Below are 25262 nucleotides of genomic sequence, written 5' to 3' on the forward strand. Positions count from 1 at the left end.
AGGAATGACTGTGAGGGTTAAGTAGAATAATGCCTGAAAAATCCTCAACACAGTGACCAGTGCTCCATCAATGTTAGCTGTCTTTACCAACATTATTCGTGTGGAGAACTTTGGGAGTCACTGAGTTCTGATGGATTCGATGGCATGTTAGGGTCACAGCTAGTACGTAGCAGAGCCCAGCCTAGTATCTAGGCTGCCAATTTCATGTTCAAAGTGAAAGCAGAGCTCTGGACTTAGCCAATCCTACTTTTTTCCCACTGCAGAGTCTAAAGCGAGTGTTGGATTTATGTAACATAGACTCCAGCAACTTTCCCCAAAGGACAGTTTTGAATAAAATCATTTAAAATTTGAATGAGCTCCTGTCTGAAAGGATTACCCACTTCGACAGGTAATTAGTCTGCCATATGTAGACATAAATTCACGTTTGCTTACTAGACATACTTGGGTATTTTTTTTCCAGGTTACATATTTCTCTTATTTCAGCCTTTCAAGCACCCTGTTGTCTGTAGCCAACTTGACTTTCATATCAAAGGAAAATGAAAGCAAAAAGAATACATTCTACTTGTAATCAACAACTATTTACTGTAATGTGGTTTAAAAACTCTGCTGGCACTATGGAAAGAGGCAAAGAACATAAAGCATAGCCTCCATTATTGAGATAGTTACCATTTTATTTAAGAAAACCAGACATATATGCAAAGAGAAAACAGTAATTCCAGAATAATGTGTTGTTATTCCATGGTGATATGGGATAGACTGGACGCACAGAGGAGACAAAGTAAATTGGTGTTCTGTTGAGCAGGAGCTAGTGAGGATGTATGGAGACAAAGCAATGATCTCTTTGGCAAGCGCTGCGCGAGATGCTCCAGACAGTATCAGGATGATTCTGAGTCTGCGCCAGAAAATGGTAATGGATGTGGATTGGCAAAGAGAAAGGCAGGCGGGGCGTGGGGTGAGGTCTCATTAGAATCAGCTGGTACAAAAACAAACCCACCCAGCTGAACCCATCAGCTGAACCCACCCAGGCTCCATCCCCAGAGATTCTGCTTCAGTTCCTCTGGGGTAGGGAGCTCAGGTATCCACAGCTTCTGAAAGCTCCCAGGTGAATCTAACATGCAACCAAGGCTGAGAACCTCTGCTTCAGGGCAAAGACTGCATGACAAATACTTTCAAGTCTGTGTGAAGGGCTGTAGGCTTGTGGGGAAAACTGCCCCCCACCTCTGCCCCATTGTAGAAATAGGGCTTCTTTCAGTTTACCTAAGATGGTGAGCTGAATGCAGTGGGCTGTGAATATGCTAGTGTTTGCTTGGGGAAGATCAAGGTGAGGATTTGGGAGTGGTGATCCCCTGCGATCTAGCAGGTTTGCTGGAGGTGATACTGAGGTACAGAATTAGGAAGACACCTGAGGATTTTAGGCAAAAATTGTGTCTCTGTGGATGGATTTAATTACATTTATGGCATTGTGAGGCTGTCAGAAGATACAGGGGTGAAGGGAATCTGCAAACAGCTCAAGGCTTTGAAGTCAGCTGGATGCTTTTGGTAAATGTTTCTTAAATTAAGTCTCGGCTTCCTCATTTGTAAAGGGGCGTACTATAAGTAGCTACCTTACGTGTTTGTTGTGACGATGAAATAGGATAATAGGCATAAAGCAGAATGCTGTGCCTGTCACATAGATGGTTAAAAGCATTAGTTAGTATTACTGTTGCTTAAAGAGAATATAGGTCTGTGTGAACAGATCCTGTACCCCAGACTCAGGATTGCGTGGCTGCATGTAAAAAAGGTTTCCCTTGGAAACTGGTATAGACATCAGGACCTGTGTTTCTAGGACAAAGGGAGTTGGGAGAACTCAGTTCACCCTAAGCTTGAAGGGAGTTAGCAGGAAGAGAGGCCTGGAAGAGGAAGCCAGACGAAGATGTAGAAGCCACAGTCCTGGAGACCGGGGCACAGAGGAAGCAGGTCAGAACAGATGGAGCTGGCGTGAGGTCTGCACCCATGTAGACTGAGACTCAGACACTGGGTCGGGTTTGGCTTGTACCTTTGTCTGAACCAACCCACACTTTAGAAAAGGACAGGCTGGGCCCTGGCTGGTGTGGCTCAGTGGATTGAGTGCCGGCCTGTGAGCTGAAAGGTCACTGGTTCGATTCCCAGCCAGGGTTCATGCCTGGGTTGCAGGCCAGGTCCCCAGTTGGGGGCGTGCGAGAGGATATATCTCTCACACATCGATGTTTCTCTCCCACTCCTCCCTCCTTCCCCCCCTCTCTAAAAATGAATAAGTAAAATCTTTAAAAAGAAAAAGATAAGGACAGGCTAGGATAGACAGCTTGAAAGATAATTGAATTTTACTAGTCTGAGCTCATGCATTTTTGCTTTGGGGATTATAATTACAACTCATAATTACATGAACTAATGCACGTGGAAGTCATTTCTAAATAACAAAACACTGTGTACAGAGAGCCTCATCCTTGTTTTTCTGTGTGGAGTTTATACCTACAGATTTCCTCAAATGATACTGAGCTGAAGTGTGCACATCAAACAGGCTTCTGAGCACACTGCTGAAGCGGGTTTGAGGGTTGGTGGGGAGGAGGGTCAGTGGGGAGGAGGGTCAGAGGGCTCGACAGGAGCGCAGGCAGAGCTGGAGGGGCTGACGTAAGAGGTCTCTTTGTGGACCTCAGGCCTGGAGCAGCAGAAAGTTAGGCTGACGGCTAGCCAAACACCTTGGGAGCCTTCTGTTTGGAAATTTTAAGGAAGGCCATCTTGTCATGGGGCTCGTGGAAAGTGAAAATGCCAAATTGGAGAGAAATAAAAACTCTTGATAGGATTCAAGTGTTTGGCTCACAGTTCAGGCTCTAACTGTTTGCTGAGATGAAGGCAAAATATGCGGTGGTAGTGTAGCTCTAAAAAGAAGAGATGGCCTAGCAAGTAAGTCCATGGTGTTTGGATTTGATGTTACCGGCAGCAGAAAGCCACTCTGTAGTCTTGAGTGGTGTTTAAGGACCAGTAAACTATTAGAATTGAAGAAATAAATGTAGCCCAGGGCACCCATTTATGCAGTGGATTTTCAGGAAGAACGTGCCCATCATGAAAACAATGGTCGCTGTGACAACTGATTTAAGCACGAGATTAGGGACTGTCCTTCTCTGAGCAGGACTGTGTAGGGGAGGGACCTTTTCCCTGATTCTCCTCTAGGTTCTTTGACTGGTCTACTAACTAAACCCACATAAGACAGATTAACTAAAAAAAGTGGTTTCCTACATAAGAGAATCCATAGACATATGAGACTCGAAGTGCCCCAAGCCGGCAGCTTTTATGACTTTTAGACAAAGAAACAATACATTTGTGAAGAATTTACAAGAAAAGGGAGTTTGGGCCACAGGTAGAAATTAATGGGAAGTAACAAGGCTTGTTTATGCAGCCTCCTCGGCCCTAAGTTCCCTGTCTCTGGCGATAAGGATGGCTTCCACCTTCTTGGTACAGGGTGGATACCTTTCATGTGGGAGATTTCTTTCCTGCTTTCAGAAGGACAAAGGAGGGTCAGAGCATCCTTGCACTGGCTGTTTCTTAAATAACTTTCATTCAAAATAATCACTATGCCAAAGTGGCACATTTTGGGGTGGAACATTCTGCACCCTTTCAACTGTACATTTTGGTTGGGCAGGCTGTTCATGGCCCAAGAGTAAACAACAGGCTTAGTCCTGGAATCGGTCTGCTCTCTGCTCACCAAGTGGTGCACCCTGGTGTGGGGCTGCGTCTGTCCAGGAGGGGTGCCTTTTTCCAGTTCCACATAAAGACACCCCACAGAGGAGCGGCGGCCCATCTCTGAAGGTGTGAAAACACAACGCATGCTCTTCTGCTTGGGTAACCTTTTAAGGCCACTCCAGACTGGGTAGGAAACCAATGACATGAGCAATACAGTGGGGGGAAACAAAGACAAAGATGATCAAATAGAAGGTGGAAAAATGCAAAAGAACAGCAAAGTGAGGTGAGTCACGAGGAGCAGTAGGAGGTGCCATAATAGGTGAAGGTTCCGCCTTTACGTTTCTGGTTTTGTTTGTAAACATAGAAATTCGCAGTGACCTACTAAATGGCAGCAGTCAAAACAGGGCAAAGGGCAACGCCGAGGCATTTTGCAGAAAGACGCAACATGAGTCTGGCACCTAAACCCAGCAGTTGTATAACCAGGGTTGGAAAAAAGTCCTTTTTACCAGCAACAAGTCTGTACTTTCAGCCAAACTGCCTCCTTCCTCTGCCCACTCTGGCACCACAGTGGAACTGGATGGCAACAGTGTACGTTCCACATTTCCGTTTGGATGATGAGAGTTTCTGCGTTATGTCCATATCCGCAGGGCTTTGTCTCTCGCACCCCTGACGCGAACTCTTCTGGCACACATGCAGACAAGAAAGCCCTTAACTCTGACAAGCAGTTTGATCTTGAAACTGCCCAAGAAATGGCTCAAGGTCCTTTCAATTTCTAAGAAGAACAGAATTTTCACATTAGTAATGGAGATTACAACCCCTAAGCATAGAATTTTATAGAAATAAAGCAATTAGTACAAATGATTTTTGCTTTATGGCTCCCAGTATATCTCATTCTTTTCCAGACAAGAAAGAATCTATGGCCGATACCCTCCCTGGAACCTTGTCCCTGGAAGACTTTAGTGTCACTGACCCTTATGAGTTCCAAGTGAGGGATTTATAACGCTATCTGTTTCCCTTGGGAGTAGCCTTTACTAATTTATTCATCCAATATTTAATAGCCTCCCATCTGTGTTAGATGCTGGGAGCACAAAGACAGCTAAGGCGTGGCTACTGCCTCCAAAGTCCTTAGTAAGGGGAGATGGATGTGCAATTTAATCAGTGCCACAAAATGTTATGGTGCTATGATGAATGTATGTGGGGGGGACAGAAGGGACCCCAGGAGTGGGGAGGTGCTCCCAGGCAGGGCAAACTGCGGGAATAAAGCAGCTATGGGTCAAGTACATATGGGTAGATCAGTTGGCCCATTAAAACCCTGTACTTGGGGCAGGTAGGATATCGGATAGGTCCAGGTAGAAGAGAAGGCAGATGGGACCTGCCTGACACATACAGGAAAAGTCCAGCGGAAGTGTAACTTTAATCCATAAACACACACACAGACTTCACAAGACTTGGCCTCCATGTGATATGGCCTCAATGAAGCCGATTTAATGTTTAAAGAGGAATTCCAGATCGCAGAGAGTCAGGAGTTGCCAGGGAGAGGGAAGGCCCAGACAGCTACTCCCCTATCACTTCTGGTTCTCGAAGCTGAATTCAAGAGCATGTTTAGTCCCCTCTTAGCTGTGAAAAATATATTTGACAACATTGATACATTTACTGTTTAATGCTAGGTTTAACTGTTTAAGCCTGTCACTGAGTAAAGATTAAAAAGGCATATCTTTGTATATGTCATTGTCTACAGTTAAAACATCCTTGTTTTTCTTTTTCTCTTTTCTAAAACTGGGTTAATAATTCCCTTGGAGCAGGGATGGGGGATTTTCATCAGTACCAGATCATTTCACTTTCCTTTCTTTTCTCCTTCCTGACATTTCCAGTTTCCTCACACTTAATTTTCTTTAAACGTACCATCCCTCTGTTGGTTTTAAATGAGACCCCACAGTCTCTTCCTGGGAACAGCACCTCTCAGATACCTTTCCTTTTGTAACTTCTTACCCTGGAACCATCTGCTTGGATCCTTCCCCTAAATTTATCAGTGCTTCTGGAGGACGTGAAGATCTGCTTTGGGATAAATCGCAAACACTGTTAAATAGGGCAGCATTTCTAAAGTACCACCTGCAGAACAGCAAACTAGTCCATCTTCATAACAGTCGTGTTCATTCACTGCCTCCCCAAGGCCTTTTCCCTTCTTCCAGTGTGTTCCAGTGGCGAGGACAGATCCCTTGGTCACAGGGAGAGCTGTCCTTATGCCGGGCCCAAGGGTGTCAGGACAGGTCTAAACCCGCCATGGAAACCCCTTTCCCCTTGGCCATGGATTATTCTGAGTTCGGGCATGTGCCCCAGTTCTGGCCAGTGGGACGTAAAGGGAAATCTGTAGACCTTGAAAGACAAGGCTTTGTGATCAAGAGGGCTGGGTTAGTTTCCTAGGACTGCCATAACCAAGTGCCACAAACTGGGTGGCTTAAAACAACATACACGTATTCCTTCACAGCTCTGGAGGTTACGAGCTGGAAATCCAAGTGTTGCAATCCATATTCCCTCCAAAGGCTCTAAGGAAGTCCTTCCTTGCCTTTTCCTGGTCACTGATGCTTGCCAGCAATCCCCGACGTTCCCTGCCTTGCAGCTTCTTTACTCCAGTGACAGTCTCTGTCTTCACATGGCCTTCTTCCCTCTGTGTGTTCTCTGTGTCTTCATGTGGTGTTCTCTGGGTCCGTCTTTGTCTTCTCTTCTTATTGGGACACCAGTGATTGGATTAGGGCCCACCCTAATTCGGTGTGACCTCATCTGAACTAATTCCATCTGCAAAGACCTCATTTTGCAACATAATCACATTCACAGGTACCTGAGGTTAGCATTTCACCACATCTTGTTGGGGGATAATCCAACCCACAGCAATGCCTTTTGCCCATTTCCTGGTATCTTCCTGAAGTACAGCAGCCACCTTATGACTCTAAGGCTACAAGCGCGAGGAGAAAAGTCTGCAATCAAAGATGGTGAAAGGGAAAGGAAGGGAAGAGTAGGCATCTGCCAGCAACCACCAACCTGTAGACCTCTTGACATACAAGAAAATGACCCTGAGCTATTAAGCCACTGCCAAGGTTTCTGTCACTTGCACTCAAAAACATCCTAATGAATTTCCCTAGTTCATAACAAAGCTAGAACAATAAGTAAGGTAATAAAATTTTCATAGATCGACATTGATGAAATTTAAAGAGGTGTTCTTTATTCCAAAGTTACATCATTCTCACTTTTTTGTTATTAAATTATTCCTTCTTTTATGAAATAGTGACTGTAGATTGCAATTTGTTTTTTAGTGTCTTTCCTTGGCAAAGGATGGGGGAGAAGGAAGGAAGGAAGGAAGGAAGGAAGGAAGGAAGGAAGGAAGGAAGGAAGGAAGGAAGGAAAGAAAAAAGACAAAGATTTTAGAAAGTTAGTCTTTAATTTTCAAATATTGCTTTTTGAGCTTGTGAAATCTGAAAGTCTGTGATGGGAAGAGTGCTGGCTGAACACTCCTCGAAGACCTAGAATTAGCGGCATGCTCTGGAGTCTCTGGCATTGGCTCATGAGAGCAGACGGTTACATCTCTGGGAAGGTGCTTGGCATCACCTTAGTAGCTTGAAATCCGACATGGTGGCGGCATTTACACCATGGAAACCTGCAAATGCTATAAATCACTCCCTTTCCCCCCGGCTGGTTGCTTTCCAGCACACCACTGCCCTGACCTTGCCTCTTGCAAATGTCCAAGGGGTAATCGTGTGAGGGACAACTCATGCCAACTGAAACACTCATGAGGTTGAAATGGACTTCATTAACTAATTTAAAGTTTTACAATGAAAAATATTCTTTCTCACTGCATGTTTAATTATCTGATGGTCCACTTCCCTCGTTAAAATATCAGCTCCGCCTCACCAGGAAACGTGTCTGTTCTAGTCACACAATAGCCCCAACTGCCTCGCAGCACGGAGTGGGCACTGGCGCCCTGGTCTTCCTGGGAGTCGTGATCAGAGACCCCACGGTCACCAGAATCTCTAGGATATTCACCCAGGAGGAAGGACCGCAGACAATGAGTTCTTGTCCTCCTGTGGTGCGCATTCTCAGATGGCTGAGAGCGAATACGAAAGTAATGAAAGTGCGATGTAATTTCACACAGTGAAAACCACCTGGGGGTGAGTTTTAAACAAACCGCACTAGTGTGTTCAGTAAAACATTAGTTTAATCGATGGTTTATAGCTGTTGAAAAATTAAATGGTTTGGTAGCCAATATTTTTGGGAAATGATGGTTAAGACAAGTTAAATCGATTTCTGTATTGTTTAACTTCTCAGAGCCTTTAATATGACGCTGACGTGCTTGTGAATCTTTACTTTGACCATGGAATCCTTTTTTGAGTGCATCACCTATAGCTAGTGTTCCGCAGAACACATTTTAGGTGTCAAATTTTAAAATTAAAACAATTTAGTTATGAATTGGACGTCCTTTATTCAAGGGAAATAAGGACATCGCAATGTCTGGAGTGATGAGTATTGAGATCTTGTTTCTTTATATGTCCTCATTTTTCTGCATTCCTACGACAGCTGGATGTTTCTGCTCTTAAGGTGTGATGCAGTTACTGAGAGCTGCAGCTCTGGAGCCCCCCTTGGGTCCAAGTCCCAGCTCTTCTGTTACTAGCTGTGTGGCCTTGTGCAAATAACTTAAGCCTCAGTTTTTCTAAACTGTGCAATGGAAATAACAGCAGTAACATCCGCCTCCTGAGTTGTTGAAAGGCTTGAAAAAGATAATAAATATAAAACATTCAATGGCAAGTATTATTATAATTTTAGCTCTCTCAGTACTGTAGGTCTGTTGCTTACTGTGACTCCTGCCTTGCACCTTTGATTTCTTCTAAGTCCATGCTCTTTCTTATCCTAACCAGTTCAGAGAAATAAATTCAATTCCTTTTGCAGCTCCTCACTGGGAGGATGTCCCAAGATTTCAGCCACTTCAGCTCTCTTTTCTGAACTATATTCAAGTTCTCTTCAGCTTTAGGATTTCTAACTGAGTTCAGTCCTCTGAAAAATGCCTGCTTAGAGAAACAGAACCATTTGTGACTTCAAAATTACATCAAACTGTTCTTTGAAAAGGTTTGTGAGGCCTTCAGCCTTTCCATTATCAGTGGGAGTGAACTATTATTAGCATCCAGTTCTGCACTGATCCGGGATTTAGCTCTTGGGTTTTGAAGGGAGGAAATTACAGGATGTTTCCTGTGACGACTGAGGTCGCAGAGGGCTGTAGTGGTTGGTAATGGTGTTCTGTCCTCTGTTTAGCACTGACCGAAAGTTGAGTTATTTTACTTTTTTTTTTTTTTTTAGTAGAGGGGATAAATTAGACCAAGAAGGTAAAAAAAAAGTTCTAGATTTGAAAAAATTTAGAGAGCCAACATTTTTTTCTACTAAATATGGTTTTTCTGTCTCATTGTACTCACTCAAGAGAAATACACTGGAAAAATACCTTTAATAGCCAGAACCCAATTTCCTGGAATCATGACTTAACTAGATTAGAAATATATATTTCAGAAGAAAACATCAAATAACATCAAGCTAGCTGACCTCAGTGATTAATCAAAAATCAGCGACTAGGATATGTCTTCGTAGAAGTCAGACCAACCTTTTATTCTTATACATATAACATCGCACTAGAATTTAACCTCCACGGGAGAAGAGATTTTTTTGTCTGTTCTCTGTTATGCCGTTGGCCTCTAGAAGAGTAGCTGGCAAGTAGCTGACAGTCAGTCAATACTCATCAAGCTGATTGATGAATAAATGCAAACAGTATGTTTGGGACTGGAAAAACGGGAAGTGACAGTTCAGAATTAGGGAGCAGAGGCATTAGGAGGTCTGTGGTGATCAACATAGTATCAGTCATGTCAGAATGGAACTTACCTCTTCAAGCAAAGCAGTTGACTTGTAAAGTATTTAGAAAGATGCTGACAAAGGGCTCACTTAAAAAAATAATCGGAACAATTATTTCCTCAGAATGGTCTACCAACTCCACTAAATTGAGGCTTTTTTAAAAATGAAGGTGTAGGCACCAAGATTAAGAATTACTAGAATCAGTGCAAACTGTGCATCTGATGATAAAACTTTATGAAAATCTCTCCCTCAGCTAGCGTTCCCAGATGTTCTGATGAGTTTTGATGGTCTCTTGATTCATCTTTGAGAAGAGGCTACCCCATATTAAACCCCGCATTAATTTTCTTGCATTTAATTGAGACTAGCATTGGCACAGAAGGCCCCGTATGAGTCTTTCAGAGATGGAGGCGATCAGAAGCAGAGAGGAAAGGTGGAGATTAGCAGTTAGGGTCTGAATTGGGGTTGTGACCACATGGCAGGTCATTGGGCACTTCACAAACACATGGCAATGCTTCCATTTATAATCTGTACATCTAGGTAAACATTTATATAATTAATCCTTTTTATAATGATAATAACTGCAAATTTTAAATGATAGGCAATTGCCTTGGTGGTTTTGTAAATAATGAATTTTTGTATCATTCAGCATGAAGTGTCAGTCTTACATTAAATTCCTAATACTGATACATTTAGGGTATCTTCTCCCCTTTCTATTTTTTTTGAAATCCTCACCCAAGGATATATTTATTGATTTTTAGAAAGAGAGAAAGGAAAAGAGAGGGAGAGAGAGAGAAACACCAGCCATTACTCCCATACGTGCCCCAACAGGGCCAGGTATGTGCCCTGACCAGGGATCAAACCCACAACCTTGGTGTATCAGGACAATGCTCTAACCAACTGAGCTACCCAGTCAGGGCTGTATTAGGTAGTTTTAATTCCCATTTTACAGATGAAAAAACGAATGCCCAAGTTAATATAGTCCGTTAGTAGCAGGCCCAGCATTTGAACTTGAACATGTTTGACTGCTGAGGTTGTGCCCTTAACCTGCATGCTGTAGGACAGAAAGTACAGAAAGCCACTTAAAGAAAAGGGATTAAGTTGTATATAAATTATTGTTTCATAATGTTATATAAAGTATAAGTGTATACAAATTATTTTTCCTATCCCTTCATAAAACTGTCACATTCATTCAAAGTAGCTGAGCATCTGAAAATAAGTGCTGGAAAAAATGAGGAGCTCAGAGGAAGGGGGTCTGGTGTTTGAGGAGACCAGTGGGTGGAGTCTGTCAATGAGCCACCAACAGAGAATGCAGAGGAGGCAGAAGGCTGAGCGAGTCAGGAATCAATGCAAGAGGGCGAGGAGGGCAGAAGGGTGCTGTGGCGGGAAAGTCATGCAAAGATCCGAGGTGAGAGGGGTTGCAGGAGATGAGAAGGCACAGGGAGTAGCCAGAGCAGAAGTTTGATTGTGGCTGTTTATGTCGGTGAATCTACATTTCCTAAGAGTTCCCCACATCAGTAGCCAGTACCAGCAGAATCAGCCTAGCTTCTGGCACTGAAGTGGGAAAAGGTAGTTTGTGGCTGAGCTGAGACAGAAGGATCCACAGCATCTGTGCACAAGAAAATCCCGGCTACTGGCTGCATTTAAAAGATACCAGGCTAGTGCACTGTTGGTGGGAATGCAGACTGGTGTAGCCAGTGTGGAAAACAGTATGGAATTTCCTCAAAAAATTAAAAATGGAACTGTCTTATGACCCCAGTGATTCCACTGCTGGGAATATACCCTAAGAATCCTGAAACACCAATTCAAAACAACTTATGCACCCCTATGTTCATAGTAGCACTATTTATAATAGCCAAGTGCTGGAAACAGTTCATCAATGGAAGGGTGGATTGAAAAACTGTGGTACATTTACATAATGGAATACTACACAGCAGAAAGAAAGAAGGAACACCCACCTTTTGCAACAGCATGGGTGGACATGGAGACTATTGCACTAAGTGAAATAAACCAGTTGGTGAAAGACAAATACCATATGACCTCACTTATAACTGGAACCTAATGAACAAAATAAACTAACAAGAAAACATGGAAACCTGGAACAAACTGATAGCTGTAGGAGGGGAGGTAGGAGATGGTAATGGTGGAAGGAAGGGGAAGGGATTAGTCAAAGAACAAGTATGAATGACCTGTGGACACGGACAATGGAGAGGGGATTGACTGTGGGAGAGAGGGGTAGGCTGGGTGGAGGGGGGAAAACTGAAAAAAAAATTGGGACAACTGCATAGAATACACAATAAAAAAATCACAGCATACAAAATTAAATAAAATAAAAGATGGCAGGGAGGGAAGTACTAGGACATACGACATGCAGGGCTTTTGCTTCTTCAACCCCCTGATGCTCACTGCTTCTAACTGCTACCGGATTATACCCACGTGTCTCCCAAAGGCAAAAAGCAGCTCTCAGAGACGATTCAATCTGACCCCGCAAAGAAAACATTTTCCTAACTACATTGTACATGACAGGGCCCCCTTTCACTGGTTGGTTTCAGTGAGTCACAAATTATTCAGAGCCGTGTACACAACACGAGTTAATCCTCATCCGTTCCCGTCTTACAGGACCTGCTGTCATTGCCAAGTCTCCCCTTAGAATGTAGTACTGGAAACCGCACGTTTCATTCTCCATGCGGCTTGACCAGCAGGGAGTTCAGTAAGTGCTGCTTCCCTAAACTGCACCCCAAGCTTTTATTACTTATCATTTAGATTCCATTAGCATTGTAAGTGGCCACATCCCACCTGTACTGAGCCGGTGGCCACTGAAACATGCTGGATCTCTTCCACATCACGGACCGCGATCAAGGCAGATACCATCCCATATTTATGAAAATACAGTTAAAAGGAACTTTTACATGGGTCTGTGCCTGGATTCCTATTAATTTCTTTGTGGTTTTAGGGGCCTAACATTCCAAATTGCTAGGTTCAGGCTGGATGCCAGCCTGCTGATCACGTCGTTAACATCAACAGTGTCAGCTCTTCAGGCTCTGTGACAGCTGCGGGCATGAGGCATTGTCTTCTGTGTCTTCAGTGCATTAAACAATTTTCAGTCAAAGTCAACAAGCATTTATTGAGCACACATTCTGAGTCAGCCACTCTTCTGGATGCGAGAATGAGTGAGAGGTACTGACGATGTCTGCATGAACTAGACATAGCTAGTCCCCGAGGGGCTCACGGCACAAGGGGGAACAGGCGTGAGTGTGGCTGGATATAATATGCTGTGAGTGAGGTTCTGTGAAAGCATAAAACATTCAGCAATGTACCAAATTGCTTTAGGAGTTTTAACGTCTTATGTGTGCAACCTTCAATAAATTTCTGTTTTCAAATTTCTAATTGTTTGGTATGGTATTGACTCAACCCGAAGTGAGGTCTGCCTCGAGCAACTGGACTGACATGACTGTCTGAGAACTGTGTCTCCCATGTGCTGATCACAGCAGAATGTGGGAGTCTATCAAGAATGTTGATGGACATGACCAATGCATTGGAAATACATATCTATCGCATTACACCATCTCTCAGTGTGATTTTAACTTTAAGACAACAATGTGCAAGGCAGTGTATAGGAGAGTCATGTAACTAACAAATGCTGTCTCGTCCAGGATGCAAAGATAACAAGGCAACAACAGGGAACAAAGGGGCCTGCTTCTGCAAGGATGAATGTAATGAGGGGAGGTGGCTCACCGAATGCTTTACCATCCCAGCAATGTTCACATGTGCCACATCTCCAGATTTCTACATCTTGCAGCCAGTGCCATGCAGGAATACACAATTTTTGGCAGTTAAGCTAAAACAATTATTTGGGTGGTTGACTAATTGTTCCTTTATCTTGGCTTCCAGAAAGAAGGAGAGGGAAGAGCAGAGATAATCTTTCTGCCCTTGGTTTTTTACTAGGAGGCCAAATTTACATTGGCCTTGTTCACATATACTAATCTGAGTGTTAGCAAGAACAAGAGATTAGCTACTCAGACGTGGGGGCTCTTGGCATTTTACACTGAAAATAATGACTCAAACCTGAATATAACTGAAAGGGGGAGAAAATTCCTTCATAGCCACTAGCCCTCCTTCAGCCTTCTTTTTTTCACACCCTCTTTCCTAGGAGAGCTTTATGCAGCCCTACCAGGGCTGTCCCTGGCCCTGGCCCTAAGGCAGGCACCTCAGCTATGCCTTCGCCAGGAAGGGCCCCAGGCTCAGAGCTTTCCTGAAGCCTCGGCTGTGTGTAAGGTTGGAGGCACACCAGGGCCAGTGGCCCAAAGATTTTCAGTTAAATTTCTGTTTGTTTTGCTTTTTATTTCCTCCCTCCCTCCCCTTCCTTCCTAAATTATTCAAGTGTTTTATTACTAAAGCCTAAAATTCAGTTCTTAGCTAATGCAAGCGTGAAATAAAATTCCTGGAAGATATAATAAAGATAAAATAAACAGTTAAGAGAGAGCCAATAGAACAAACAAAATCAGGGAACTTATAAATGGTGCTAGAACAGTTGGACATTCCTATGCAAAACCCCCCAAAAAACAAAGAACAAAAACTCAACTATATTTTGAACTGTATATAAAAATGAACTTAAAAAATCTTTGTGACCTTGGACTAATCAAAGACTTTTAGATATGACACAAAAGCACAAATCACAAACACAAAATGATAAATTGGACTTTATCACAATTAAAAGCTTCTTCTCTTTAAAAGACACTGTTAAGAAAATTTAAAAAACCCTCAGATGGACAAAGCAACTACCATGTTAGACATTTCTGGTGGTTGCAACCAAAAGGAAAAACATATGAAAAACATGAGATGTATTTGGAGGCTCCTGTTATCATTTTCCTAGGATCTAAAATCTTTCTTTTTAGGTGAGTAATATTCCAGCAATTGATGAATACAGACTCTTATGTGGGCATTACATTTTTCTTCTGGTATCTCAAAGATTAATCATATTCATCCTAAAAATTAGTGATAAATATTTGGCAGCATATCTCAAATTCCATTATAAATACAGGCATTCTGTTCCCCCACCACCATGTTCAAGGGAGAAAAATTTGTGTTTGTTTACAAAGCTGAAGAAATAATAAATAATTATTAATTCTTCCCAAAGGGTACCATAAGTTATATATTGGGTTGGCCAAAAAGTTTGTTTGGTTTTTTCCTTAAGATGGCTGTAGTATAGCTTGGTTGTCTTTAACTTCATTTAAAATAATTTTGTTAGATTGTATGTGAGAGCTGTCATATCAGTGTCATATCAGCATTTAAAAAAAAACTTATCGAAATTGGTGAATTTCTGTGCAGCCATTTTAATATTGAAGATGAAAGAAAATACATAACAATTTGACATATTATGCTTTATTATTTCAAGAAACTGAATCACAAAAAATGATTTGTGCAGTGTGTGGAGAAGGTGCTGTGAATGATCGAACATGTAAAAGTGGTTTGAGAAGTTTTGCGCTGGAGATTTCTCGCTGGATGATGCTCCATGGTTGGATAGACCAGTTGAAGTTGATAACAATCAAATTGAGACATTAATTGAGAATAATCAATGTTAAACCACTCAGAAGATAGCCAACACACTCAAAATATCCAAATCAACATAGTTATTGGTGAAAATGAAAAATGTCCTTTATTTTATGGAAAAAAAGTAAATGGACTTTTTGGCCAACCAAATGTTTAGAAATTAATTACAAGGGACTTACTTATGTCAAACCAATAAGACATAAGGAAACTTCTGAGAAAAACATTTATAGATTCATATGCCCTTGTCATAAAGATTAAAGACTGAAAAGAAAATGTCATACTCATGTTTTAAAAATTAAGAAAAGAAATGAACAAAACCAAACAAAAGTAGAAAAAATAAAAAATGAAAGCAATGAACAAAACAGCAAAGAAATAAGTAAAATAGTAGAAAGGCTATTTAAATCTTATCAGGTAGGCCCTCCATGGGTAGCTCAGCTGGTTAGAGCGCCACCCTAATACTCCAAGGTGGTGGGTTCGATCCCTGGTCAGGGCACTTATAAGAATCGATCAATGAATGTGTGAATGGGTGGAGCAACAAATCAAAGTTTCTCTCTCTCTCCTTTCCTCTGTCTCAAAAAATCAATCACTAAATAAATCTAATAAGGTAAGGTCAACAGGAATTTGATTAAGGAAAACACTAAGAAACTAAGGAATGAGGAAGATAATCACAGATAAGACATTAAAACCTTATAGCAGGATACTAGTTTCAATGATAACATTTTTAAAAAAACAGAGGAAATAAATGATTTTCTTGCAAAAATAAAAATGGACAAAAATGACCCAAGAGGAAATACAAAACTTGAAATATGCCATAGAATATTGATAAAAGACCAAATGCCACAGAGGAGACTAGAAAAGGTTTAAAAGAGCTATAATTTAAAAAATCACCAGGACCAGATAGAGTCAGCTAAGTTCTAACTAATCTTTAAAACTAAACAAATAAACCAGGTGATTCAAAGGTAACATACTTAGCCAGACTATGAAAAAGAAATCTTTCCTATTCTCTTATATTCCCCTCTTCATCATTTTTCCTCTTTAATGTTCATCTCCCCCTCTAGCTCACCCAAAACCACATCACCCCTCAACCCAGACACACATACATATTTAGATGCCTTCGCAGAATTGCTGGTTGTAAAACCGCTCCTTGTTCCCTCTCCAACCACCTCCCCTCATCAAAACAGCTGTGTCCTCTGGCAGCTGATCAGGCTGAGTCTAGGAGGCCCATCTTCCCCTGCTCAGATCCCACTGACAGTTTCACCCCTGGTGGTGGGGGGAGCCCTTGAGCTAGAAGGCCTCTCTTTCCTCCCTGGAGAACTGTTTCCCTCTTGTGGGCTGGGCTTCTGCTAGTGGAGAGGGAAAGCTTGTAGAAGCCGTGTAGATTCCTATCTCAACTAAGATGTTTCTGACCAAGAAAGTAGAAACAGAGGCATGGATGCATGGAACAGACTGACAGCTGTAAGAGCAGGTGGGGGAAGCGGGACTGGATGAAAGAAGGTGAGGGGTTAGCCAAAGAACATATATGCATAACTCATAGACACAGACAACAGTGTGGTGATGGCCAGAGGGAGAGGGAAGGGAGAGTGGGGAAGGGGCAGGGGCGGGGGTGGAGGAGGGACATCTGTAATAGTGTAAGCAATAAAAATAAAGAAAAAAAGATATTTCTGGCTTCCAGTAACAGAGAACCAACTCAAAATTCATAAACAATAAGGAAATTTGTTATTTTATGTAACTTTAGCAGGGGCAGGTTGTACATACAGGTGGTTGACTTAGGCTCTCAGTAATATCATCTGGGATCCAGTGTCCTTCTATTTCTCCACTCTGCTAATTAAGTCACTAACTCTATGCCAAGGTTGGTTCCCTGGTTGCCATAATGTGGCTACCAGCACAACTGGGTCCATGTGCGGCCTTGTCCACGTGCAGGATGCAAACATCACTGGCAACTCCAGCAATCCACACCTCATGGCTCATTCATCCAATCACAGGAAAGGTGCGTGACTTTGTCAAATTATCTGAGGAGGTGCTGTTGGAGAGCCGGCCATAACGTCCACCTCAGTCCCCACCTCATCTCCCCAGTCTGTCCATTAGGACATCTAGCACAACCCCCCTCCCCCCGCCCCAGGAATGCCCAACAGAAATTAAGTCATCACCAATAGAAAAGGGAACCCTTTTGATAAGGGCAATGCCTTTATTTTTGACTACAGCTCGTCTTGATTAGTTACTTGTTTGCAAAAAGACGTCCCTCTTGGTTTCTTTCACTTTATGGCGGGAATGATCGAGATGACCAGAGCATTATTTCACGTTCTCTTACTAGAATGGATTACGCATCACCTGGTATCATGACTGTGGCCAGATTCCACTCTCATTAATTCAGAGACTGTTCCTATTGGCGTTTCTGAGGTGAGCTAAATTTCCTATGCATCCGTATTTTAATTGGTTTAGTTTGAGTTTGGTGCTGGACATGTTGAAGAAAAGCAAAGCTGGACATTAGTTAAAGGAGGTACAAACAGACTTTCTTCAGGAACTACCACAGTAGAGGAAAAAGATTTCAATATGGGACTGAACTCAACTCCACGCCACGCAGAGATATAGTGACCAAGTGGGGGCTTGCAAGCAAAGTCCAGGGAAGTGGAAAATTACAGAAGGCAGGTAGGGGCGTTGGTCATAGTGATTAGGCCATTTGTGTTTGTTAATTATCACTTATGGAAGTGAAACTTCTACCCTCCCCTCAGAGACTGGGAAACCGAGGCCCTATCTGTTAAGTCTTGAGCTTTCCAAAGCAGGAACTTAAGGGGACCTGGTTGTCTCAGGAACTTGGCCTTGAGCTGTTAGAAGCCATGTTAGTGTTTGTTCAAGATCTTAATGAGGAGGGGCAGGAGATGGATGAGACTGTTAGTGATGAGAGCAAAGGACGGTTCTCAGGTATGTAACCGAAAGAACTCATGCTACAATATTAATCTCAATATGTAAGCCGTTACCATATGATTCCTCATTGTCACTAAATTCGTAATTTAATTTACATAAACTCAAATTAATACTACGTACTGAACTTTGAGTCAAGGACCAACTGCACCCCAAGCCTCAGCAGCTTTGGGAGACACTGCTAAGTAACAGCATATACGTACATAACCAGCTACAAAGGAATGGTCCTGAGTCAGCCACCTAAACGACTTTTTAAAAATAGTTTTGTGGGTGCCTAATTCCAATAGGCAACCTTTTCCCACCAACTCTAAATGGTGATAGAAAATCAAAGAGTTAGTTACAAAAGGCTATACATAGGCAATTGAAAAAGTAATTAGGAGGTGGAAGTTTTTAGCCTCATGAATCCTTTCATTGTAGAAAAAATTATTGAAACAACTGGCAGTAAATGATCTATGTTCTCTCTGGAGTTGTAAAGATTATGTGCCAAATTAGTTATCATAACGTTTTCCCAATACACTTACACTCTCTGGAAATAGGTATGTGAAAATATGAAAACCTTCATAAAGCTGACAAAAATGAAAAGCAGTTCTAGAGAAATTGCCCATTATTCATTCATTATTGGTTGTGAAGTTGTTTTATCTTCGCAATCACAAGAAGCACTACATGGGAAATGAAATAAATGTTTCAATAAATCAGCTATCCCCCGGTAGGGTTGGTTCTGTGCTGCACGCACGAGGTCCGACAGAAAAAACACCACCTTCTTACAGATCACGTTTGGGCTCAGATGATGCCGGCATATCTGGGTGAAAGTGAAAGAAAACAATTCTAGTTTGGAATCTGCAAACCCAGAGTCAAGTATTTAGTGCCTGGAACACAGTAGGCATTCGGGAAATAAATGTTAAGTGGAGTTTTCAAAATGTGTGTTTTGCTACATGCAACTAAAATCTCTAAGAGATTGAGCAACGTTTACAATTCAACCAGTGGGATCCCACCCCCACCCCCAGTAAGCATCTTTTTTAAAGAGATGACAAAAGGGAACAAGCTCACAGTGTTCAGTTACAGAGAGGCCATGTTGTCAACCCCATCCTGGCTCACTGTTACAATGGAGCGTTTAATTTATTTGGATCCTCCCAGGACCAAATCTCCCCTGTGCGGAGCACAGCTGAGACCAAAGAAACAAGCAAGATCGCCTTCTGAAGACCCAGCTGAGGCTCCTGCAGTCAGAGCCAGCAGGATCGGAGCCCTTAACGTAGAAGAAAGCTTATTTAACCTCATTTAGTGCAGGACTTAAATAATTTTGTTTATCTGGTTTCTATGCCAACAGGTTAGAAGGTTTTTACAAAATGAGAATTTCGTGGGTAAAATTTTAAAGCGACCATGCTTTAAGAAATACTAGTTCCTACTTGGAAGCCTGCTCACTTTTCTCCTCTGTCCTATTTCTGGACTTCTTCCCCTCTCCCCAGTAGACTGCTTTGTGTAATTGTTTACAGGTCTGTCTTCTTTTTCGGGGTAGGTACTTCCTATGTCCAATCAATATTTGTATTCCTCTTTCCTTCGAAACCTTTTCAAAACCCTTGCACTCTGTAGGCATACAGTAAATGTTCGTTGAACACAATGAATCAAAAATAGAGAACTAGAAGAGGTGGTGTCTTGTCGGAAGCAGCTTGAAGTCACATATGGTGGTTAACAGTGTAGAAATAAAAAATTAAATGGAAAGACTGATGTGTGAGAAAACTAAGCCATCTAGGGCCATGCAATGCAGGGAGAAGGAGCTGCACATACCTCTTGAGCCCCAGGAACTGCATGGAGATGCAGAGGGGTGGAGGGCTACTGGGCGCTCAGAGTGACCACACTTAGTCATCCGGTTTAGTGAGGACCGGTGTCATCAGTTTACAGAGGGGGACAGGGTGGGGAAATGAGGTGCCATTTTCATCAAATTAACAAAGATGCTTTCTTAAAGTAAAATCCAGTGTTGATAAGAACACAGTAACATGGGCACTTATAAACAGTTAAATAGTGGGAACCATCTTAGAGAAAAGTTTTAATGACAATGAAAGACGCTTGCAAAGACGTATGATGCAGGGATGTTCATGCCATTATTAACACTCCCTATAAAAACTGCCCATCCATAGAGAAATACTGTCCAACAAATGTTTTTAAAAGTTAAATTGGAATAGTTCAATACAATATAAATGTATACCTGTGCCTAGAAAGAGGTAGCAGGCATGTGCAAAAGGGGAGACATGGACATAGTAACAGTGGATGGTAGCATCACTGGTGGTTTTTATTTTGTTCCTTATAATTCTGTGTTTTCCAAATGTTCTCCAACAATTATACATTACTCTTATAATCAGAAGCAAGAAGGGATTTTCTGTGTGTGTGTGTGTGTGTTCTGGGGTAAGCTTTAGTTATGTGCAAAATTCATTTATGGAGAGAAACCCATTCTTTGATCATATGGTGTTAGGTTGTTAGGAAATGCCCAACCATATACCTGATGTCGGCTGGGCCCTGAATATTCAAAATAAAAGACAGGGTCCCTGCCCTCATGGAGCTTAGACTCTATCAGAAGACAAGTTTTTACTCTACTGTGTGTTGAACCTTCACTGGTACTAAGTATTAGCCAAAGCACATGTATGTATAACCCATAGTCAACAAACAGCGTGGTGATAGCCAGAGGGAAGGGAGGTGGACATTGCGGGGGGTGGAGTGGGGACATGTGTCATAGTGTCAACAATAAAAATAAAATTAAAAAGAGACTGTTGCACACACTATAATAAGAGGACGTGCTGAGAAGGCAGTAAACACAGAGCATATTGCAGCACTCAGGGCATGTTCCTGGCCCACAGTGAGTGGAAGAAAGGAGGGGGAAGGCTTCCTGGAGGAGGCGCCATCTTCACAGTGTAGCCCGTGCAGAGGCGCTGGGTCTAGGACAGGTGGTTCAGGGTGTTCCGGGCAAAGAAGCCACATGTGCCTGTGCTCAGAGGCCTGAGGGACATCGGGACACTCAGGCCAAGATGTGGGTCTGCGCGGCTGCAGCGACGGTGTGAGGGGGCTTGGCCCAGGGAGCAAGCCTGGGACCTCGTTACAAAGGGACATATTTGTTGCAACCAATACTGTTGTGCAAAATGAAAATTTTTCTTTCAGTGTTGCACTGCTGGGTGAGAAAAAGGGTTAAGCAGGCTTTGAAAATCCTATTCCTGTTTGACTGATCACTGCCATGGTAACCCAGCAGCAGCCAACACTTGTCAAGGCCTCTTCTTGGGATACAATAACAAACAGCGTTAAAACATTACCTCAAGGCTTTATGTTTTTGCCATCAGTTAAAATTCTGTTCTTGGCTATGATGAAGACTTCTTCAAATCAATCCCCCGCTCAAAAATGAGGTACATTTTAAATAATGTACTAGAAATACTTCGTGCATATGCTTTGAGAATTTGGAGCCCTTCCCATTTCAGGCCCTTGAAAGGGCCCAAAGCCCTGTCAACGCAGAGAGCTGCGAAAGGGCTTTCTCCTTCCAGAGTGGAGAGACGACAGAAGGTAAACAATGACGCCACACTTCCTGGCTTCACAGAGCATTAGCCCCATTATGTCTGCAATGATTTCTGTGCAGGTGAATAGCCACCCCCGCACCCCTCCTTTCTTTTTTAGCTCTAGCTGAGAGAGGAGCTGAGTCTCACAATTATTGCTGTGTGACAGCTGCGTGATGGGTAGAAACTTGTTTCTGAAATAATCCACGTATATTTAGATTTGGTACCCTTCTCAAAGCCACTCCACTCAGGCAGCTTCTTCAAAGAGACAATGCCTTAGAGTAACTGAAAGCTTCTCAGCTTGGAGAGGAGACTCTGCTGAATTCAAATCTCAGCTCCCACTCCAGCAGCTTTCCCCTCGTACTTACCTGACCCCAGCAGCGCAGTTTCCTGCTTTGTAAAATGAGGCTTATACTCATCTTTGCAGCAGAGGAAGGGACTGGAGATAATGAATGTAAATGTGGCAGCACCTACTATGTATTCACCACCTGGTCGCTACTATTATCAATTCAGGCTCGCAAACTCAAATGATCAGTCCAATAACAAAACACTGCGAAGGGCCTAGGCAAAAAGTTTGCAACTCACAATTTGTGCATCCTGTTTCATCAATTCCTAGACGCACGATTTTTGCGTTGTGCACATGTCTGAAACTGGCATGCATCTTGTAATAGAAGACGTGTCACAGTGCAGTTGGCAGCGATTCTCCTTTCTTTGTAGATCATACTAAGATGGAGCATCTCGCAGTGGAAGAAATCTTAGAGTTGATGAAACAGGGTAGTCCCTTTCACTTTGGTTACAGGCCAACAGATAAAAGAAGGAGCCAAACCCTCCTCCCACTCAATAAATCTCCAACAGAAGATTCGTGGCAATAACGCGTCTCCTGAGCTATTGCAGCCTGGCACCACCTCTGTCCCTAGAAGAGACATCGGAATCTCATCTACTCAGGCTCCTGTGTGAGCCACATTGTCCCGTGCCGCCTGGCCCTACTCCTCAACGGCCCTTGCCCACCACACGCACTGCAGCTCAAAACAACACAAAACAAACTAGACTTAGTGTGAAATCGTCAACGCTGTCTCTAAAATGAAAGAAGGCAAGGATGTAATAGAAGTAATTTTCTGGGCTTGCAGAGACGTGTCGATCATAGCAGCGAGGCTTACTGTTGGGGGGGGAGTAGGAAGATGCGAACACACACACACACACACATACACACACGCCTTTGTCACATACTGTGGAGTTTTGTCCTAAGTCTTCATATGTCCCCGAAACCAGAGCTCTAAGGGAATGTAGGTGGTTGGGACCTGAGTGTAGCTGGTGTCACCTGCTTGGGAACAGGAGGTGCGCACACACACATATCTTTCTTTCTATCTATCTGTCTGTCTGTCTATCCATCTATCTATCTCCATGATTTACACTGCTATCTCTGATTTTAATCCAACATGTGACAGGGTTCATTGTAGTCTCCCCCCTTTCCTTATCTGTAACTTCCTTCTTTATTAAGACAGCTGGCTCTTATTATCCCCAATTACTTACTTATTTACACAGTCTTCTAATGCACATAAAATAGTTTCAGAGTTGCTAGCCCATACCTCTGTGAAAAACAATCTTACCAATTCAAATAAAATATTTCTGTATAGTTCTTTTTATTTTTAGCCTCACAGTGTGTGATGGTTAATTTTCTGTGTCAAGTTCACTGGGTCATGGGGTGCCCAGGCATTTGGCTAAACACTGTTTCTATGTGTGTCTGTGAGGGTGTTTCCGAGTGGGATTAACATTTGAATCTGCAGACTGAACAAAGCACATTGCCCTTCTCAATGTGGGTATCGAATGCACCCTGCAGACGGCCCGAATGGAAGGAATGAAAGGTTGAGTAAGAGAAGTCTTCCCCTCTGCTTGACTGTCTTTGAGCTGGCACATTGGTTTCTCCTTCCTTGGACTTAGATTAGAATTTATACCATCAGTTCTCCTGGTTCTCAGGCCTTTGGACTCAGACTGGAACTGTACCTGGACCGTCCTGAGTCTGCAGCTCAACTGAGATCCGGGGGCTTCTCAGCCTCCATAACTGTGTGAGCCAGTTCCTTATACTAAATCATAGATGAATAGATAGATAGATATAGACCATGCAGTGTGTATATATATTATATATACTATATATTTGTGTGTATTTATAATTTATACCTATATCTATCTTACTGGTTTTGTTTCTCTGGAGAGTCCAGACTACTAATACTAATGCTAATACTAACACCAATCCAGACTACTAATACTATCAAAATACTGTTTCCCAAAATTACATAAGTTAATGCTTTCCTTCTATCCTCACTCTACGTTAGCCATGTTTTGTTCATCTGTAATCGTTCAGTTGTTACTGTGTATGTACATTCCTTTTAAAAGTTAGGTCAGATTGTATCTGCCCAAAACCCTCCAGGACTTTCCAACTTACTCAGGGTCAAGTCACAAGTCCTCCCATAGTCGGAGGCCTACCTGACCTGGCCTCCCTCTGCCTCCCCGACCTCGTTTCCCTGCCATGCAACCCCCTGCTTGCCCAGTCCGGTCACGCCGGCCTCCTTGCTGTTCCTTCAACACGCCCACACGTTCCCCTTCAGCGCCTCTGCCCCTGCTTTTCCCCAGATACCAGCACGGGCGCCGTGTATATTCATGCTTTGTCTTAGTGACAAGGACGTGAGCTCCACGAGGGTTTTGCTCAGTTCACTGCCATACTCCCTGACCTAGACTGCTACCTGGGACCTAGAAAGGACTTGTCTATGTTGTTGAATGTTTGTGGAATTAACCTGCCTCAGTTTTTAAAGACAATATCGCACATGTTTTGGACGTCGACGACAAGCGCCAGTTTGCTAACACACTGCCAGCATGAGGACTGACAATGTGTATTTTCCTCGAATGCCTATGACAATAACTGTGCAAGTACAGGGTGTGATTCAGTCTTTTCATTAGAATGTTTCCCTTCAATATACTCCTCCTCATCTCTTCTAATAGCTGCCTTTTCCTCCTAAACTCTCTCCCATGAACGTGTATTATTTTTGTAATCAGAAAAAAAGCAAAAGCTATGCAAACAACGTGCTCACGTGTTAAAGTCTAAGCCCTTAAAGAAGTATTGTGATACCTTTCTCACTTCTCCTACTCCTGAGAAAGCTTCTATGTGGACTGGTTCCAGAATCAACTTCTAAAGCCTCTGTCTTAAAACATGATCGGGAAGTACTTTTGCACCTACAGGTAAACCATCTACTCTTGTGTAAGCCAGCCTGTAAAAAGACAGCTCCCCCAGAGCATTTACTAGGGAGAGGCAGCACTCTGCCGAAGTAACAAAGTGCGAGGCAGCCATTGTGCTGGTTCTCAGGGAGCACGACAAGGGAGAGAAAAGCGGGAAGGAAAAATGAGCTCTCATGGGGGTGAGGACGTCAACGTCTCTTCTTGCTAAACACCGGGAAGGTGGTGGGGGCTGGCACAGCTCTGGAGGGGGAACACTCAAGATTTAAGTGATACGTATTGTCAGTTCTAGGGGAGAGTGTTTGAAAGCCAGATACAAAATAGTAAATTATGAAAGCAATTGAGTGATTTCTGAGCTGAAAAATGATAGCTACAAAGTTGTTTCCACCCGTCGAGAGCACAGATTTGTTTCTGTAAATTAAAAGGAAATAGTCAAAGAGATTGTTAGATTAATAGAATCTTCCACTG

The 25262-nt window shown here is 42.8% G+C and overlaps 1 protein-coding gene across 5 annotated transcripts in view; it reads right to left on the reverse strand.

Moving 5' to 3' along the window:
* PCED1B (PC-esterase domain containing 1B) overlaps window positions 1-25262 on the reverse strand; it is a 130332-nt gene that overhangs the window by 47805 nt on the left and 57265 nt on the right. Inside the window, exon 5 of one of the 5 annotated variants that reach the window (XM_071221046.1) lies at window positions 4203-4468. The exons of the other annotated variants lie outside the window; for them this stretch is intronic. The gene's annotated coding sequence lies outside the window, so the exon portion shown is untranslated. The remainder of the gene's footprint in view (window positions 1-4202; window positions 4469-25262) is intronic. 5 annotated transcript variants of the gene reach the window in all.

Source organism: Desmodus rotundus, chromosome 3 (assembly GCF_022682495.2).
Source record: "Desmodus rotundus isolate HL8 chromosome 3, HLdesRot8A.1, whole genome shotgun sequence".
NCBI classification, from domain to species: domain Eukaryota; kingdom Metazoa; phylum Chordata; class Mammalia; order Chiroptera; family Phyllostomidae; genus Desmodus; species Desmodus rotundus.